Source organism: Papio anubis, chromosome 17 (assembly GCF_008728515.1).
Source record: "Papio anubis isolate 15944 chromosome 17, Panubis1.0, whole genome shotgun sequence".
NCBI lineage: Eukaryota > Metazoa > Chordata > Mammalia > Primates > Cercopithecidae > Papio > Papio anubis.
The window spans coordinates 15,541,049-15,561,647 of NC_044992.1; the positions used below are offsets into that span (position 1 = coordinate 15,541,049).

The 20,599-nt window shown below is 48.9% G+C and overlaps 1 long non-coding RNA gene across 1 annotated transcript; it reads right to left on the reverse strand.

The window, feature by feature from the left end:
* Positions 1 to 5,846: 5,846 nt before the first annotated feature.
* Positions 5,847 to 10,288, reverse strand: LOC108582591. Its single transcript, XR_001896237.3, has 2 exons — positions 10,121 to 10,288; positions 5,847 to 6,154 (listed from the first exon to the last, which is right to left on the reverse strand). It is a non-coding gene; the product is annotated as an uncharacterized LOC108582591 (long non-coding RNA).
* Between the last annotated feature and the right edge of the window lie 10,311 nt (positions 10,289 to 20,599).

Below are 20,599 nucleotides of genomic sequence, written 5' to 3' on the forward strand. Positions count from 1 at the left end.
TGGGTGAGTTTTTATTTTTCTTTTTTCTTTTTTTCTTTTCTTTCTTTTTTTTTTTTTTTGAGACTTGCTCTTGTCACCCAGAGCACCCAGGCTAGTGTGCAGTAATAGAATCACGGCTCACTGCAGCCTCAACCTCCTGGGCTCAACCAGTCCTCCAACCTCAGCCTCACAAGTAGCTGGAACTACAGGTGTGTGCTACCATGCCTGAGTTTTCTTTTTAAAACTTTTTAAAATGCTGTCATACGGTTAAAAGATGAAAGTGGCGGGAGGTCATGTCTTCGATTTTTGGAAAGGGATAGTATCTCCTGAATAAGTGGGAGAAAAGGTCTTTTCTTTTAACTCATCACATTCAGCTCCACCTGTGCTGGTCTTCACATCCCATCTGTGTAGGTGGAGGGTTTCCAGGCAGCATAAGCCCTAACCTGGATTGAAGTCTCTGAGGGGAAGGGATCTGTGATGTCCTGCCTTGTGCTCTGTCCTCCATCCCCTTCCCCTGCTCACAGCAAGATGCTGAACACAGACCAGCCTGACTGGCAGAGTGTGATGCAGTATGTGGCCCAAATCTACAGGTACTTTGGGACGTAACCCCTGAGGGCCCGGAGCAGCCACCACTGCCACCTACTGCAATTTGTCCTGGAAGCACCTGATTACTGTCCACTGACCCTGCTCTGCCCACCACCCAGCTAGAGGAACTTCAAAGGCAGGCTCAATCCTAGTGGACCAACACCCAAATAAGAAACAGAGTGGGTCCCACCGTGTTCCTGTCTCAAATGCAAACGCAGCTGGAGTGTAAATTGGGGTGCTTTGCTCTCCCGTGGAACGCTTCTAAAGAGGGCAGCCTCCCTCCTTCCAGACCAAGACCCCACCCCCAGGCTTGTTTTGCTAATTACATTGGGTGAATGAACACATCATCCGCACAGAGATTCAGTGAAACAGCACCTCCAAATTAGTCTCCTTTTTTTGCTAAAAATACCCTGGCTTTTGCCTTTATAAAAACTTTGCCCTTGGCTGAGTGTGGTAGCGCTCACACCTGTAGTCTCAGCACTTTAGGAAGCCAAGGCAGGAGGACTGCTCGTGTCCAGGAGTTGGAGGCACAGTGAACTATGATTGAGCCACTGCACTCCAGCCTGGGCTACAGAGCAACAGAGCGAGACTGTCTCTAAAAAAACAGCAACAACAATAACAACAAAACTTTGCTCTTGGGAACCTTGTGCTTATTTTATCCAAAAAAAACACACAAAAGCAAACATCTGCTTCAGGACAACCTGGAAACATATGGGCCCTGCGTTTGGGGAAAGATGAGAATTCTGGGTAACAATGTTAACACCTAGAACTTGATTACATTTTTAGCTCTCATAGTCCCTTATTTGATTCATTGTAGCAAAAGGAAAGCCTGTGATAATGCAAGGGAACCCCTGGCTGCTTTGCTGGAGTCCCTGGGAGGCGCACCACACCTCTGCCACCATAGTCTCCGTGCTGCGGAGCAGCCGGCCTCTTTCATGCTAGGGAACCCACGGTCCTCGTGGCCCACGCCTTTGACCTCCGGTTCTTTCACACTCCCATTCACACCCACACAGGCTTGTCCCCCACAGAACTTGACAGGAGGTCATGTTTGTGGGAATGGCCTGTGCCTGCTTTGCAGGGTTGAGCAGGCTGAGGGTGTGTGCCTCTGGGGACCCTGGGCTGACAGCAAATCCCGACAGTATTTCGGCTCTGGACTGACTTGGCCTGTAGTGCTTTCCCAGGCCTCTTACATCAGCATGGGAAAAAGAAGCCCTTAAGGATGTGAGGGAAGGCCCGTTTTTAATTAACAAAAAGGAATGCAGCTGCCCCTGGCACCCTACTGGTTACCCCAAGTGGCAGCAGAGCCCTCCCCAGAGCCGCCCCAGTCCCTCAGAAGTGCTGAGTCCAGCCCAGGTGCCCATCTGGTGGCTCTGCGGTGTTCTTCTGGGCAGATCAGTGTGGACTACACAGCGAGTGAGGGCGCGGCTCATACAGGTGGTTGAGGGAAATGGGTAATGCCCATCCCTTGCTGTTTTAAGTGCAAAAGAGCCTGTTAGTGCTCCTCTGACAAAGGATCATCCATCCAGTGAGTGACCGAGAATGACAGTGACTGACATTACTATTCAAAGTACACCTCTTGATTACTGATCTGAGCTACTGGTTCAGAGCCAGGTTCTAGAGCAAGCTTGTCCAACCCATGGCTCGCAGGCCACATGCAGCCCAGGGTGGCTTTGAATGCAGCCCGACACAAACATGTAACCTTTTTTTTTTTCTTTCCCGGAGACTGAGTTTCACTCTTTCACCCAGGCTGGAGTGCAGTGGCGCAATCTCGGCTCATTGCAACCTCCGCCTTCTGAGTTCAAGCGATTCTCCTACCTCTGCCTCTCAGTTCAAGCAATTCTCCTGCCTCAGCCTCCCAAGGAGCTGGGATTACAGGCATGTGCCACCACGCGTGGCTAATGTTTTGTATTTTTAGTAGAAACGGGGTTTCACCATGTTAGCCAGGCTCATCTTGAACTCCTGACCTTAGGTCATTCACCTGCCTTGGCCTCCCAAAGTGCTGGGATTACAGGCATGAGCCACCATGCCTGGCCTACAAATACGTAATCTTTTTGTGAGATTTTTTTGCGATTTCTTTTAGCTCATCAGCTATCATTAGTATTAGTGTATTTTATGTGGGACCCAAGACAATTCTTCCAGTGTGGCCCAGGGAAGCCAAAAGATTGGACACCCCGGGGGCTGCAGGTTCAGCCCCTTCCTGTACCCGGAAAGGACAGGAGCTCGGTCCCCTCCTCCAAACCAGACCTTTGCAGAGGTGGCAGCTGGGCTCTGCAGGTCAGTGGATCCCTGAGTATCAAGCCAGACACTGACCTGGGGACAAGAGACTCTGCCCTGGCTCTGTTAGTGGATCCCAGCTGCAGCTCTTTATCAGAATCTTCAGGGCACCGTTTTGAAAACATTACTGGTTGCCCCAGTTGGTTGACTCAGAATGTCTGGAATGGGACCAGAGATGCAGTCTACATGTTTCGAAAGTTCTCTAGGCGACTCCAATGCAGAGCTGCATGGAGAACCACTGAGTGGGGTGGGGATCTCCCTGGTGGCCCCAGGGCAGGCAGCCTGTGGGAGCTCCTGAGAAGCTGCTTGGCAATGGTCATTATACCACCCGCGCCTTTGTTTTTAAGTGAAACTTGAGGCACAGTCAGAACCAGTTCAACCCGAGAGTTACTACTTGGGCTGCTTCACGCACCTGTGTTTTGTTGACATAACCGATGCATTTTTCTTTCTCCCTGTGCTTCTACTTTACCTGCTATTAAAGTGGGGGAAAGTAATATCCCAAGTAGTTGAGTTGTTGGTTGTTGGGTTTAAGCTGAAATTACTCCAGGGTTTTGTGTGGGAAGGTAGTTGTGGTCTTGGGATACCCGGAGTCAGTGTTTAACTGTGATTGGCTCTGAGTGATTACATGTAAATGATCTAGAACCAGCTCTGCTCAAAGCAGTTTCTATGCTGGATGGTGTTGTGGTTTCCCTCTCTCCACACTGGGGCCATACCAGCCCCTCTCCAATGGGAGCCCAAGTTGCCAATTACTTTAGCCAAACTCAGTCATTCTGGTCTGTATCCTGATCCCTTTAGGCTAACAAGAAGGAAGGAAACATCGTATGAAAGAAAGGCCATGTACAACTTATTTTTGTAACTCAAGGAGGTTCCCTGACTACCATTTTACTTGCCAATAGACATGCATGTAGAAGATGAATGGCATATCCTGTCCATAGAAATAACACGTGGTGGCTGGGCATGGTGGCTCAAAATGCCTGTAATTGTAGCATTTTGTGAGGCCGAGGCAGGAGGACTGCTTCAGCCAGGAATTCAAGATCAGCCTGGGCAACATGGCAAGACCCTATCTCTACAAGAAAATTTTTTTAAAAATTAGCCAAGTGTGAGTGTGGTGGCTCACGCCTATAATCCCAGCACTTTGGGAGGCCAACGCAGGTGGATCACCTGAGGTCAGAAGTTTGAGACCAGCCAGGCCAACATGGCAAAACCCCGTCTCTACTAAAAATACAAAAATTAGCTAGGTGTGGTGGCAGGGGCCTGTGATTCCAGCTACTTGAAAAGCTGAGGCAGGGAGAATCGCTTGAACCTAGGAGGTGGAGGTTGCAGTGAGCCGAGATTGCGACGTTGCACCCAGGCCTGGCTGACAGAATAAGACTCTGTCTCAAAAAAAAAAAAAAAATTAGCCAGGCCTGGTGGCACATGCCTGTAGCCCCAGCTACTTGGGAGGCTGAGATGGAAGGATTGCTCAAGCCCAGGAGGTTGAGCTATGATTGCACCACTGCACTCCCACTTGGGTGACAGAGGGAGACCCTGTATCAAATTTGAAAAAAAAAATGCAGGTGGTGTTTCAGGGCAGTGAGGCTGCCTGTCCTGAAATTTTCACTTCTTCCTGCCAGGGAAGCCACACTGTCCCAGCCTTTTTCTCCCTAGGGCCTCTGCATCTTCTCAGACAGCACAGGCTCAGATAAGGGATCATCACTTACCACCTAGCCAGGATAGCAGCCACAGCTCACTTCCCTCTCAGGCTGTCAGGTGACAAGAGAAGCTGTGTCCAGGAGATACCGTGTCTTGTTTGTCCAACATCTGATCATCTGCAGCTGTCTTCAGCTACTCAGTGGTTGACACATGCATATGCAGGCATATGTGAACGCACGCACACATGCATGCACACACATGCATTTTATGGAGGGCCAATGTTTTAGCACTTGGGATGATCTCTTCCGTATTTGCCGCTGTTTGGGCCCCATTAGGGAGGTTCCCATCCTGTGGCTTGGACCGCTACAAAAATGAAGCATCATCTGTGGACATTTCGAGCCTAGGCTGTCTGAGTACACACACTTTACAGGTACCTGGCATCAGGCCACTTAGTTGCACTGAAGCCCCAGGGCCTCTTCCTCCGCCTCTCTAGCCTAGATTCCTCATATGGTGACAGAGAGAAAACATCCCAAAAAGTGATCGTATTAAATGAGGTGTCAGGTGAGAGGCTCCCAATGTGCCCCCTGAGGCGTCTGTTGTTGCACTGTCTGTGGCAGTGGTCTCTGCTGCCCAGGAGCCTACGGGGACCTACCTACCATGTGTCCCCTTGGCCCACAGCTGGCTCTTCCTTCCCTGAGCCAGAAGGGCTTGGATTCTTAGGCTGTGCGTTTACATCCTGCACTCTGAGCTCCTTGGAAGCAGAGCTGTGTGTTTACTGGCTCAAAATGCTACAGCCTAATGTGTAACAGTTGCTAAATAGATAATTTTTGATTAATTACTGGAAATATCCAGCTCCCACTCACCCTCATTCTGACTTGGAATTCTTCATTGAACTCAAAAGGAATAAACACCTCCGCATCCAGCCTGGTTTCAGAGCTGCAGTACAATCTTGCCAACAATTGTTTCCAGCCTTTTCCAGCTTGATGGTGAAAATCCCATAATTGCAAATGAGAAAGACCCCTGGGGGGAAACTCAAAACCTGGCCATTCTAAGACCTTTGTCATTTTTCCTTCTTTCTTTGCTAATATCACTTGTGGTATGGACACAATACATTTCCAAGCAGAATCTCTGAGCCTTCCAAACTCATTAAATTGATACATTATAACTTGACTCACCTGCCCTACTAAAACCTCACCAAGATTTTTCTAGATTATAAAAATATGCTGTAAAAAGATTTGGCCTGGACATCTTGCAGTGTTGGCCAAAGGGCCGGCCCAGTCACCCCTCCCATATGTCCATCTGGGTTACTATTTATATCACCCTTTAAAACAGATCATTACCCTCATATCAGAAAAATAGCAAAACAGAAAATGGAACATGGGAAAAGTTAGCCGCAGCTTGCTTTTATTGCTGCATGTGACCTCAGAAGGCCTGGCCACCATTTGAAAGGTCTAATCCTAGAAAACACATCTGGCTGGAGAAGGAACCTTGACCACTGCAGAGTCTTCGATCTTCTCAGGGGCAGGAGGACTTCACCGGGCTCTTCTGATAGCCAGGAACAGATATCCAGGCGGGCTGCCTGGAATCATGGGGACATGCAGCTCATGGCAAGGAGGGAAATGAGCCATACTGAGTCCTGGGAAGGCATTTCGAACTCACATTTCACTCCCACACATTTGACTACCTGTGGTTGAAAGAAAAAATAAGTTTAAAAAAAAAATTCTTTGAGACAATCTCACTCTGTTGCGCATGCTGGAGTGTGGTGGCATGATCCTAGCAAACTAGAACATTGAACTCCTGGGATCAAGGCTCCCACCTAAGCCTCCCAAGTAGCTAGGACTACAGATGCACACCATCACACCCAGCTGACTTTTTTTATTTTTACTTTTTGTAGAGAGAGGGCTCTTGCTTTGTTGCCCAGGCTGGCCTCAAACTTCTGGCCCCAAGTGATCCTCCCACCCCAGTCTCCCAAAGTGCTGAGATTGCAAGTGTGAGCCACTGCGCCCAGCTGTTAAAAAGCAGGATGTGTCTATTGCCACCTGCCATTGTAGCCAATAATCATGTGCCCCCGAGCAAGCAAGAACCATGTAGCTGGTCCTGTCTACAGCCTCAGCTCCTATGGGTCCCTCATGGTGTGAGTATCCTGTGACGCTGAGTGCAGTTTCAGTATTTAAAGCTTGCTTTGCTTGCTTGTTTGTTTGGATACAGTATGGACCTTAACTGCCAGCCAACTATTTCATCTCATGCTCGGCCCATCTCTGGAGGAAAACTTGACTGTGTTGGGGCCATTTCAGAGGATTTTTAGATGTTCCAGATGGTATCTTGATGGCAACTGACACAGGAGAATTTCCACCTTTTGCACCGACTTCAGATCCTACCTTCTTAGGCAACTCTCCTCAAAGGTCTTTTGGGGCAACCCTCATTTTGTGATTCCCTGGGGCTGGGTCATGACTGCTCACTGTTTATCATTGTATTCGCTTCCTGTGGCTGCTGTAACAATTTACCACAAACTCAGTGGCTTAAAACAACAGGAACTGGTATCTCACAGTCCTGGGGTTCAGAAGGGCAGCATAGCCTCACTGCGTTAAAATCAAGGTGTCACAGCGCTGCTTCCTTCCTGGAGGCTCTAGAAGAGAATCCACCTTCTCACCATTCCCAGCCTCCAAGGGCCACCCGCATTCCTTAGCTTGTGGCCCCTTCTTGCATCTTCAAAGCCAGCAGCATTGCCTCTGTGGCTGTTCTTCCAGTCACATCTCCCCTAGTTCTCTGCCACTGGGAAAGGCAATCTGATTTTAAGGACTTATGTAAGTAGATTGGGCCTACCTGGAGAATCCAGGCTGTTCTCTCTATTGCAAGGTCTCTAACCTTAATTACATCTGCAGAGTCCCTTCTGCTATGTAAGGTAACACATTTACAGGTTCCAGGGACTCAGGAGTGGACATCTCTGGGGACCATTATTCTGCCTGCCAAAGTCATCTCTTCTTTCTTTCTCCTTCCATTAACAATCCATGGAATCTTTCTATATTTTCTGTAGTTACCAAGCTGTGTTAGTCAAGGTTCTCCAGAGAAACAGACCCTATAGGTAGATGATAGATGATAGATAGATAGATAGATAGATCTATAGATAGGTAGACAGGTGGACAGATAGGGAATGAGATTTATTATACAGAACTGCCTCATGTGACTGGAGGCTGAGAAGTCGCACAATCTGCTATGTCCAAGTGGAGACCCAGGAAGGCCAGTGGTGGTGTTCAAAGGCCTAAAGAATTCAATCTTCCTCCACCTTTTGTTTATATTCAAGCCTTCAGTGGATTGGGTGATGCCCACTGACATCGAGGAGAGTATCTGCTTGATTCAGTTCACCAACTCAAATTCTAATCTCTTCCAGAAACACCCTACAGCCACCTCAGAAACACTGTTCAACCAGCTATGTGGGCATCCCTTGGCCCAGTGAAGTTGACACATAAAGTTAACCATCACACAAGCTGAAGAATCAGATCAGCCTGCGTTAGGTCTCCCCATTCTGCCTGAGCAGGCACTGATTTTCACATGGGATTGCCTTACGGGTAACCAGTCAGCGGTCGGCTGCCCTGGCTGTCAGCTGGGATTGAGGGGGAGGTCACACGGCACTGACTACGGCTGCCTGCTTAAAAACAGGCCAAGACTCTTGCAGCCCAGAGCTGTCTCCCTCCAAAGGCAGTGGTAAGCGGGATGGGCTGCAGGCTGATATGTGTCCTGGGATGGGAATCAGGCTTCTCCCAAACAAGTCAGCCTTCCTGGGGATTGCAGCTTTGTGCTACTGCAGCTGGAAGCCCAGCAGGAGCATGCGTCTGAGCCAGCCCCTGAGTTGAAGTGTAGCAGGACAAGCAGCAGACAAAATCCCTCAGACACAGAGTTAAAGAAGGAAGGGCTTTATTCAGCCATGAGCTTTGGCAAGACACGTCTCCCAACAACCGAGCTGCTGAGTGAGCAATTCCTGTCCCTTTTAAAGGCTCACAAATCTAAGGGGGTCCGCGTCAGAGGGTTGTGATTGATTGACCAAGCAGGGGTACGTGACTAGGGGCTGCATGCTCCGGTAATTAGAATGGAAGAGAACAGGACAGGGATTTTCATAGTGTTTTACTATAGTGTCTGTACTCTGGATAACATAACTGATCAGGTCAGGGGTCGATCTTTAACTATCAGGCCCAGGGTGTGGCGCCAGGCTGTCTGCCTGTGGATTTCATTTCTGCCTTTTAGTTTTTACTTCTTTCTTTGGAGGCAGAAATTGGGCATAAGACAATATGAGGGGTGGTCTCCCTTAGAAGGGATTGCAGCACCAGTGAATTAGGTCATTGCTAGACCATTTTATAGACCAGGAAACTGAGGCACAGAAAGGCTCAATAATTTGCCTAAAACAGCTCAGCTTGGAGAAGGCAAAGCAAGGATTTAAACCCAAGTGATCTGGCACCAAAGCCTGCACTCCTAGTCACCGCTCAATGCTCCACCATTGGCCACCTGTCCTGGAGAAGGAAGAGCACTTGCTGTGATCTCTTATTTGAAAAACGAGGCCAGGCGTGGTGGCTTCCCAGTGCTTTGGGAGGCCAACACGGGGGATGGCTTGAGCAGGAGTTCAAGATGACCCTGGGCAACAAAAAGAGACTGCATCTCCACAAAAAACTAAAAATGAGCCGGGCATGGTGGCGCGTGCCTGTGGTCCCAGTTACTTGGGACTGTGAGGCGGAAGAATCACTTGAACCCGGGAGGTCGAAGCTGTAGTGAGCTGTGATTGCGCCACTGCATTCTCGCCTGGGCAACAGAGCCCGACCCTGCCTCAAAGAAAGAAAAACAAGCACGTGATTCCCATCTGATAAAGGTTAGAAACCAGTTGGCGCCCCAGGCCTCAGCGCGCGGTCAGCCTGCAGCGAGCGCGTGGGTGCGTTTCTTTCTCTGAGGGCAGCGGAAGCACGGGCCGGCGCCTGTCAGAACTCCCTGGCGCGCCGCTGGCAGGCCTTGCCCGGCGCCCGCCTCCAGCCCCATCCCATTGGCCAAAACGGAGTCAGGTGGGGACCAAAGACAAAGGTCCCTGCGCTGGCCCAGCTTGTAGTCCCTGGCCCAGTCAATCCGGGAGAAGGCAGTGCCCCCCAGCCCCCCAGGTCTGGAGCTGCCCGGGCTCGGGCTCGCGCTGGGTGGAGGCGGGCGCAGCTTCCCCGACGCGAACGCCCTTCGCCTGAGGGAGATCCGGGTGCTGTTCGCCTGGAAGGTTAGGGGCGACCAGCCTGCCTGCCACGGTGCGCCGGTGCTCTTGAAGGGGGGGTTGGGCGGAGACAGCGGTACCCGCGGAGTCTTGAGGGGACGTGCCGCTCAGGACTCCCAAGGGGCGCCCGCCAGGCGCCAGGCGCCAGGCTGAGCCAGCGCGGCCAAATCCCTTCAGGGCTAGGGCCGCCCAGCCTGGGACCGCGCCCCTGCACCTCGTGGACGGTGTGGGCCGGGCTTGGGTCTGACGCCCGAGGACCCCTTCCCCCCCGGCCCAGCCCGGCCCCCGCAGGCGCTGGACGGCGCCCCTAGGTTGGGCTCCTGGCCAGGGAACAGAGATGCCCGGCGACCTCGCGCTGCCGGGCGGGACGCCCGCGGCAGGGGCTTCCCCAGGCTGCGGCTCCGCGCCGGTTACCTGGCCCGTGCTGGCCGCCTCGGGGGCTCCATTCAGCAGACGACCGCTCCGGGTCTGGCGCGGGCAGGGGCGAGCAGTCACCGCCTACTCGGCCCCTTGGCTTAAGCTCCCCAATCCCTGCCACAGGAGGCCGCCCCAAACTTCGCCTGTCCAAGCCAGTGCTGGGGCTCGGTCCCAGCCCTGTCTCCCGCCGCTGTCCCTCCCTCCCTCTCTCCCGAGCCTGCACTGGGCCCAGGCTGTCCTCCGTATCCTTGTGGGTGACCGTACGTCCGGGCGGCCGTCGCGAGGCACCTTAAACTGGGCGGCTTAGAAACGACGTTGGTGTCTGGTGGTCCTGGGAGTCTGCACTCAGGGTGGCAGCGTGGTCGGGCTCTGGAAAAGGCCTTCTTCCTGGTTGCCCAAGGCCAGCTTCTTGCTGTGTCCTCACTTGGGGGACAGAGCGAGCTGCTCCTGGCCTCTTCTTACAGGGGCAGGAATCGTTCCATCCTCATGACGTTTGTCATCTCCCCAAAGCCCCAGTTCCTTATACCCTCACCTTGGTTAGGGTTTCAGCAGAGGAATTTGGAGAGGAGGACACAAACTTTCAGTGCATTACCTTGGGCTTGTATCTTCTTTTGCCTCCTCTGGCCCCTTAAAAGTGGGAGTCTTAAACCTTTCCTCGGGTACGGGCCTAGTTTGTAGGCTGAGTACAGTCACCACATACAACACAGGATGCCCAATTAAATTTGGATTTCAGATAAACAATGAATAATTTCTTTTTGTTTGTTTTTTTGAGACAGAGCCTCGCCCTGGCACGCAGGCTACAGTGCAGGTAGCATGAGGTCAGCTCACTGCAACCTCTGCCTCCCGGATTCAAGCGATTCTCCTGCCTCAACCTGAGTAGCTGAGATTACAGGCGCTCGCCACCACGCCCATTTTATTTTTGTATTTTTAGTAGATACGGGGTTTCACCATGTTGGCCAGGCTGGTCTCAAACTCCTGACCTCATGATCCACCCGCCTCAGCCTCCCGAAGTGCTGGAATTCAGGTGTGAGCCACCGCATCCGGCCAACAGTGAATAATTTCTTAGCATAAGTATACCTCCTGCAATATTTGGGACAGACTCAGGAATTACTGGTTGTTTATCTGAATTTCAGATTTCGCTGGCAGCCCTGTAAGAACCTTGGGGCAGGCAGGTCACTCTGTGTGACTGGGGACAGCCAGAGGCCCAGGCAGGAGGAGCAAGTAGTGAAGCCTGAGTGAATCACCCAGGCAGGTCCTGAGCCCTCCACCAACATCTGGTTTTTGTCCCTTCTCAGTCTCCAGGAGGAAGTTTATTTTCTCCTCTGCATCCTGGGCAGCTGTCCAGTGCCTATCCTGACTGCTGGCAGCCCTAAGCAGATACGCTCCAGATGCAGCATGGCCTCCTCGGTGCCACCTCTTAGGGAAGGAAACTCTGATGGGCTCCTTGCCATCTTACAACCACTGTGCCCACTGGAGGCGTCTTGTTCTAAAGCCCAGTGGCCTATTCCAGGCCCTGGTAGGAACCAGTTTGGATTATTTGACCCAAATTTTCCAGCCAAAGCCTTTAGAAGGTGCCCATCCAATCCCACTGCAGCCCGTCGAGTCATCCCTGCATCTGTCCTCCACCTACCAGCTTCTATTCACCTTTCAGGACTACCTGAAACAAGACTGCCTTAGAGAAGCACCCCTCCATTTCCCTATCGCAATTAAACTGGGACCCCTGAAAAAATGTGGCCTTAATTTTTCCTTCAGGGTCATCATCAGATGGTTAACTCTCCAGCTATGGGTGTCATTTTGGGGTAAAGGTCTGTTTCCCACTGTCAACCAGGGACTGCAAGCTGTGCCAGGGCAGGGAGCTGTGTCTTTCGTCCCCTAGTGTGTCCTGGCACCACCTCATCGGTAGGAAATGTGTGCTTGGGAGCCCAGTGGCAGGCATGTTGCAAGAGTTGAGCCTTCTGAGGTCAGGAGACAGCCACCAGGTACTGCAGTGGAGGTGCCCAGGGAGTGGGAAGGGAAGGGAGGCCAGGTGGGATCCAGGTGGGGCAGAGGAGGCCCCAGTGGCCAGCTGGGTGTACAGGATGAAAAAGACCCACCTCTCCAGCCACCTTTTATAAAAAAATAAATAGAAAAAACAAAACAAAACAAAAAAAATCTTTCTTCATGAAGAAATTGGGTGAATGTGTCTAGACAAGATTGGATGTAATACAGACCCAAAGATAGTTTCAGTTAGTGTCAGCGTGCAGTCCTGTAAGTCAGAGTTTTAAACCTTTTCCCTAGACCAAAGTACCCCAGTGGCCCCCTAGGGGGTCTCAGAACACAGTTTGAAGCTGTGTACTACAGTAATTTTTTTTGAAATCTTTTCTTTTGAAGCCTTATAAATGCTTCAGAATTTTCAGAAAGTCAAATACTGAATGTTCTCATTATAAGTGGGAGCTAAATAATATGTACACATGGACATGCAGAGTGGAATAATAGACATGGAAGACTCAGAAGGGTGTGAAGGTGGAAGGGGAGTGAGGCATGAGAAGTTACTTAATGGGTGCAATGTACACTATTCAGGTGATGGTTATACCAAAAGCCCAGACTTCACTACTATTCAGTATACCCATGGAACAAAACTGCACTTGTACCCCCTAAATTTATACAAAATAAATAAAAGGTTTCTACTCCCCTCATAACATAGCAGTGATAGTTTAATATAAAAATGACGACTTTCAGGCCAGGCGCAGTGGCTCACGCCTGTAATCCCAGCACTTTGGGAGGCCGAGGCAGACAGATCACAAGGTCAAGAGATCAAGACCATTCTGGCCAACATGGTGAAACCCTGTCTCTACTAAAAATACAAACATTAGCTGAGTGTGGTGGCACGTGCCTGTAGTCCCAGCTACTCAGGAGGGTGAGGCAGGAGAATCACTTGAACCTGGGAGGTGGAGGTTGCAGTGAGCCAAGATCGAGGCACTGCACTCCAGCCTGGCGATAGAGCGAGACTCCGTCTCAAAAAAAAAAAAAAAAAAAAAGATGACTTTCCCCTCCATAAATTTTTGCATAAAAATGACATGCCAGAAAGGTGCATCATAGCCCCGCTCAGGTAGTTGTGACAGGCCTCATCCCTTAGAGGCTATGAGCCCAGCTGGAGAAACACAGCAGGAGGCCAACAGGATGACTCACAGATTGCACAATTGCAGGCATCTGGGAGCTCCCTGCTGATGGTCTTCTCAGCCACTTTCAACACGTCTTCTATAAAAGTTCTCTCGCTCTGGAATTGTTTGTATATGGCAATATAGGAAACTGACGTTTGAGTCCAAGAACATGTGCCAGCCTTCCGACCTTCCGATCATTCCAGGATGAGTCAATGAGCCAGTGGGGCACCCATGTGAGTTTTATCATCCATCTCCGCAGGCCATGGAGGATTTCTCCCCTGCTTCAGACAGTCGTAGACAATAGAAACCTGTTTACCAGCAGAAAGCAGACAAGCTGAGCCTGGGGATTTGGCAAATCTCAATCAGAACTGGCTCCAAGCATCTTCTAGGTCCCACTTAACAATTTAAAGCAACAGGCGGCTTTTCCTCAACTGAAAGGCCTCAGCCTGTGCTTCTGCAGCAGCAAGGATGCTATGGGATCTCTGCTGCTAACAAAGCACCACAGCAGATGGCTTCTGGAGATATTATCCCTCTTGATGGTTGCTGTCATTATCTCCTTTGAAAGTGAAATTTACCTGACACAAAACCAGAAACTAGAAGATCCATTTTCTGTAATCGTGTAAATGTTGTTTTAAAGTGATAGTAGATGCTAAAATACATGTTCAGTACAGAAAATACCAAAGGTACAAAGAAAATAGAGATGTCCTGTCATCACACCAAAAGTGGGTAATGAAAATTAACATATTTTTTGGTAGTTTAGCAGCACACGTCCGTATCAGTTAGAATTAGGTTAAGTGGCAAGGAATAGAGTCCTGAAAAACAGTGCTTTAAGGTAAGAAACTTCCTTCTTTCTCATTAAAAAAAAGAAGTCCAGAGGTAAAACTTCCAAAGCTAGCATGTTGAATTCACAAAATTACTAGGGATCCAGGCACCTTTTAGCTCTCACGTCCTTAAGGGAGTGGCATTTATCCTCATAAATGAAAATGGCTGCCAGAGTTCCAGTCATCACAACTATATCCCAGGTGACAGGATAAAGTTTATGTCTTTCTAGAAGACTCATGTGACACTTGCTGTTATATTTCATTAGTCCCATGGCTACACTTAGCTTCAAGGAAGGGTGGGAAATCTAATCTGGGGTTCTATTACAAAAAGGAAGGATGACTTGTGTAGGCAATTAGAAGTCTGTGACAATTTATATACTTTTCATCTTAAAGTTTAACTCTGAATGGATTCAAACATTTATTTTTACTTGACTCAAAAATAAAAATTATGAAAAAATATACAGTGAAAGTCCCTGCCACTCAGTCTTCCCTTCCCTTCCCTTCTCAGATGCGTATACACTGGTAACTACTGTTATCAGTATTTTGTGTATCCTTCCAGAGTTTCTTAGGCACATACAGGCAAATGTGAGTAGCATCATATCCTCTTATTTTTAACCCCAAAGTTAGCATGCTATGCATTTTATTCTGCACCTGGCTTTTCGTTTTTGTTTGTTTTTTTTTTCTTTTCACTTAGCAATGCGTCTTGGAGACATTTGCCTATCAATACATAGAAGGCATCTGCATCCACACTCTTTTTTTCTGCTGCATGGTATTCTATTATATGGGTGTAGCATCAATTATCTAGTCCCCTATGATTAGGGTAGCCATAAAACCAACCATCCAGATTGGGACATTTTCAAGAGTGAACAGGGTTCTATTATTTATTATACTGGGGCAAAGGTATAAACCAGGGCTGTCCCAAGCAAACTGGGATGTAGAGTCACCCCACAGATGATGAACATAGGGACTGTTTCCTGTCTTTTGCTCTTATGACAATGCTATCAACATTAACGTGCATATGTATATGTTCATGTGTGTAAGTTTCAAACATATACTTGCTGGATCAAAGAGTTTATGCTTCTGATAGAACATGCCAAATTGCTCCTGTGGGAATTGGATTAATTTGTTCTCCCATGGGCATCATAGGAGAGTGCCTCTTTAACCACAGCTTGGCCCACAGAGAGTGCTATCAGACATTTGGATTTTTGCTGGCCTCTGGCCTAATAGGTGAGAGGTGGTGTCTGAATTTAGTTTACATTTGCATTTTGTTATAAATGAGACTGAATATGTTTTAAAATTCTATTTGTGTTCCTTTTTCTGTGAACTGCCTTTTCATATTCATTGCCCATCTTTCTTTCTCTCTGTCTCTCTCTGTCTCTGTCTCTCTCTCTCTGTCTCTCTCTCTCTCTCTCTCTCTCTCTTTCCTTTCTTTCTTTTTTGATGGAGTCTGGCTCTGTCACCCAGGCTGGAGTGCAGTGGTGTGATCTTGACTCACTGCAACCTCTGCCTCCTGGGTTCAAGGTTCAAGCAATTCTCATGCCTCAGCCTCCCGAGTAGCTAGGATTATAGGCACCTGCCACCACGCCTGGCTAATTTTTTTTTTTTTTTTTTTTGTATTTAGTAGAGACGGGGTTTCACCATGTTGGCCAGGCTGGTCTCGAAGTCCTGACTTCAGGCGATCCACCTGCCTCAGCCTCCCAAAGTGCTGGGATTATAGGCGTGAGCCATCACACCCTGCCATTGCCTCTGTCTCTCTCTCTCTCTCTCTCTCTGTCTATATATATGTGTGTGTATATATATATATATATATATTTTTTTTTTTTTCTTTTGAGATGGAGTCTCCCTCTGTCACCCAGGCTGGGGTGCAGTGGCATGATCTCAGCTCACTGCAAGCTCCGCCTTCCGGGTTCACACCATTCTGCCTCATCCTCCCAAGTAGCAGGGACTACAGGCGCCCACCACCACGCCCGGCTAATTTTTTTTGTATTTTTAGTAGAGACAGGCTTTCACCGTGTTAGCCAGGATGGTCTCTATCTCCTGACCTTGTGATCCACCCACCTCAGCCTCCCAAAGTGCTGGGATTACAGGCATGAGCCACTGCGCCTGGCCCCATTGCCCATATTTCTTTGTGTTTGGAAACCTCATCTTGGAACTTTTAGTACTTTGGAGAGATTATGTCTGTGATTTGAGATGTAAATAGCTTCCCCAGTGATTGTCTTTGTTTTTGCTTATGATGATTTGTTTTCGCCATGCAGAAAAATTTTTTAATTTTTGTCTCTTCTTTTATAGCTTTGTGTTTTTTGTTGTTTATTGTTTTGTTTTGTTTTGAGACAGAGTTTTGCTTTTGTTGCCCAGGCTGGAGTGCAATGATGTGATCTTGGTTCACTGCAACCTTTGCCTCCCAAGTTCAAGCCATTCTCCTGCCTTAGCCTCCAGAGTAGCTGGGATTATAGGTGCCCACCACCACACCCAGCTGATGTTTATATTTTTAGTAGAGATGAGTTTTTGCCATGTTGGCCAGGCTGGTCTCGATCTCCTGACCTCAGGTGATTCACCTGCCTTGGCCTCCCAAAGTGCTGGGATGATAGGCGTGAGCTACTGCGCCCAGCCCTTTTGTGGCTTTGGATAAGTCAAAGCTAGAAAGCCCTTCCCCATTCCAAGGTTATAAAGGTGTGCTCTTTTATAACCTTCTACAAGTTGAATTCTTCTAGAACTTTCTTCTAGAACTTTCATTGTTTTTTTCTAGAACTTTCATTGTTTTGTCTTAAATCCTTGATGCATTTGGGAATTATCTTGATGTACATGGTGGACTATGGATTTATATACATTTTAAATAAGTATATTTACTTTTCCCATAGTAATACAAGCTTGTTGTTTAAAAGTTAAGTAGTATTCTTTGGGAGGCCAAGGCGGGCAGATCATGAAGTCAGGAGATCGAGACCATCCTGGCTAACATGGTGAAACGCCGTCTCTACTAAAAATACAAAAAGCAAACAAATTAGCCGGGCGTGGTGGTGGACGCCTGTAGTCCCAGCCTACTCAGGAGGCTGAGGCAGGAGAATGGCGTGAACCCATGAGGTGGAGCTTGCAGTGAGCCGAGATCGCGCCACTGCACTCAAGGCTGGGCAACAGAGCAAGACTCCATCTAAAAAAAAAAAAGTTAAGTAGTATTTATGGTATATCTCAAAAGACAGCAGTCTCCTGTTATAACCCTTTCCCTGTTTACCCCCACCTTAGCCCCTCTGGTCTTTCAAAATGTTTTTTTCCTTTTTTCTTTTTAGAGACAGAGTCTTCTTGCTCTGTCACCTGGGCTGAAGTGTGCAGTACTGTGGCGTGAGCATAGCTCACTGTACCCTTAACTTCCTGAGCTCAAGCAATCCTCCTGCCTCAGCCTCTGAGTAGCTGGTACCACAGGCATATGCCACCACACCCAGTTATTTTATTTTGAGATGGAGTCTCTCTCTGTCACCCAGGCTGGAGTACAGTGGCACGATCTTGGCTCACTGCAACCTCTGCCTCCCGGGTTCAGGTGATCCTCCTGCGTCAGCCTCCCGAGTAGCTGAGATTATAGGCGGGTGCCACCACGCCCGGCTAATTTTTGTATTTTTAGTAGAGACGGGGTTTCACCATGTTGGCCAGGCTGGTCTCAAACTCCTGACCTCAGGTGATCTGCCTGCCTCAGCCTCCCAAAGTGCTGGAATTACAGGCGTGAGCCACTGTGCTCTGCTTGCTTTTTTAATATATATAGAAACGGGGATCTGAAGCTCCTGGCCTCAGGCGATCCTCCTCCTCAGCCTCCCAAAGTGCTGGGATTACAGGCAGGAGCCACCAAGTCTAGTCTGAAAGTTTCTTTTTATATGTACCTCCCTATTTATAAATAGTAATCTAACACTGTTGTATGTTAACTTCATTAATTTTAAGCATGCTTCATTGTTATGTTGCATGAGAGATCTTCCCTTCAAATAGAGGTGAAGTCATAAATGTTAGTGAAATCTGTGTCAGTATTTCTGTGCAGTTAGTACTAGGATTTGACTGTTCTCTTTCTGCATATTTGAATAATTAACCTGAGTTGGTAATTGTGACCTCCTTTTCAAAAGTGTAAAATCCAGACAGCACTTTGGGAGGCTGAGGCGGGTGGATCATGAGGTCAGGAGTTCAAGGCCAGGCTGACCCAGATGGTGAAACCCTGTCTCTACTAAAAAAAAAAAAAAAAAAAAAAAAAAAAATTCGCTGGGCGCAGTGGCGCTTGTCTGTAATTCCACTTACTTGGGAGGCGGAGGCAGAGAATTGCTTAAACCCAGGAGGCGGAGGTTGCAGTGAGCTGAGATTGCACCACTGCACTCCAGCCTGGGCGACAGAGCAAACAGACAGATTTAGGGGTAAGGCATGGGATGAGAGGAATTCCTTATTTTTTTCTCCAAAGCAATTTTTTCTACTTATACAAACTTATTGTTTAAAATAGCTGGTTGCATTTGCCTCTGAATAAGCAATAACCCAGCGTCGGTTTTATATACTTCCACGCTTTCAGCCTCGCATTTCTGAGCAGCCCCAAGATTCCTCTGTAGATGCTCTACAGGCTCCTTTGTGCCAGGCACCCTGCCAGTTGCTGGAGATAGAACAGTAAGTGAGACAAACCGGGTTGTGCTCTTTTGGAGCCCACACTCTGGTAGGGGACGCAGACATGAATCAGCCGAATACACAAGATGACAGGTGTTGATAAGCACTAGGAAGACAAGCAGAGCAAGGCGAGGAAAGAAGAGCCAGGGAGAGGGGTGCTGTTCTAGGGAGAATGGTCAGAGAAAGTCCCTGAGTGGGTGACACAATGTGAGCAGATACCTGAAAGGTATGCGGGGAGAACCATGTGGCAATCTGGGGAGAGCTTGATGGGTGGGCACAGTACATCCAAAGGCCCTGTGGCAGGGCCATGCTGGTTCACTGGGGAGGGTCAGGGTGTGGGGGGCAGCAGAAGGCTAGTGTGAGCAGCAGAATGGGCAAGGCAGCTGCTAGGGGGTGGCTCATGAGAGATGGGTAGGGCAGAACCTCCCAAGGCCTTATCTAAGGAACGGCAAAGTTCTGAGCAGGACCTAATTTACATTTCTAAACAATTTTTTTTGTTGGGAGGCCGAGGCTGGAGAATTGTTTGAGCTCAAGAGTTTGAGACCAGCCTAGGCAAGACAGTGAGACCCCATCTTTATGAAAAATTTTTAAAAATCAGCTCGGCATGGTAGTGTGTACCTGTGGTCTCAGTTACTCAGGAGGCCAAGGCAGGAGGACTACGTGAGCTTAGGAGTTCATGGCTACAGTGAGCCTTGATTGCATCACTGCATTCCAGCCTCGGCAGCAGAGCAAGACCCTGTCTCAAAAAATAAAATAAAAATTTAAAAATAAGCAATCTGTTTGGTAGCCATGCAGAGAAGTGATTGTAGAGGCACAAGAGTTAAAAATAAACTAATAAGCTGGGCACGGTGGCTCACGCCTGTAATCCAAGCACTTTGGGAGGCTGAGGCAGGCAGATCACAAGGTCAGGAGATCGAGACCATCCTGGCTAACATGGTGAAACCCCGTCTCTACTAAAAGTACAAAAAATTAGCCGGGCATGCTGGCATGTGCCTGTAGTCCCAGCTACTCAGGAGGCTGAGGCAGGAGAATCCCTTGAACCCAGGAGGCGGAGGTTTCAGTGAGCCAAGATTGAGCCACTGCACTCCAGTCTGGCAACAGAGTGAGACCCCATCTCAGGAAAAAAAAAAAAAAAAAAATTGCTGGGTGTGGTAGCAGGCACCTGTAATCCCAGCTACTCGCAAGGCTGAGGCAGGAGAATCACTTGAACTCAGGAGGCGGAGGTTGCAGTGAGCCAAGATCGTGCCACTGCACTCCAGCCTGAGCAACAAGAGCAAGACTCCATCTCAAAAAAATAAGATAAAATTAAAAGTAAAGCCTGGCTAGGAGGCCATTGCAGTAGCTCAGGTGAGAGATGAGGGGACTCAGCCCAGCAAGGGCAGAGCAGATGGAGCGGCTCTGGAGAGTGCAGGAAGGAGAGGAATCCAGGATGCCCCCTCAGTGCCTGCTGTTGCTGTGAAGAAGACTCAGGGATCCAGAGTCAGGCGCAAGATTTCATTTCGACATCCAAGTGGAGAAGGTGAGTAGACAGGGAAATATAGAAGCCTAAAGCCCAGAAGAAAAAAGACCAAGCCCTGGAGCCTCCCAGGAGTAGCTGAGCTGGGTGGGCAAGAGGGAGGCCATGGGCTTCTTTTTTTTTTTTTTTGAGACAGTCTCCCTCTGTTGCCCAGGCTGGAGTGCAGTGGCTCGATCTGGGCTCGCTGCAAGCTCCGCCTCCCAGCTTCTCGCCATTCTCCAAGTAGCTGGGACTACAGGCGCCCACCACCACGCCCAGCTAATTTTTGTATTTTTAGTAGAGATGGGGTGTTGGGAGCAAACCCCCCCAAAGTCTGGTCATAAACGGACCCCCAAACTGGCTGTAAACAAAATCTCTGCAGCACTGTGATATGTCCATAATG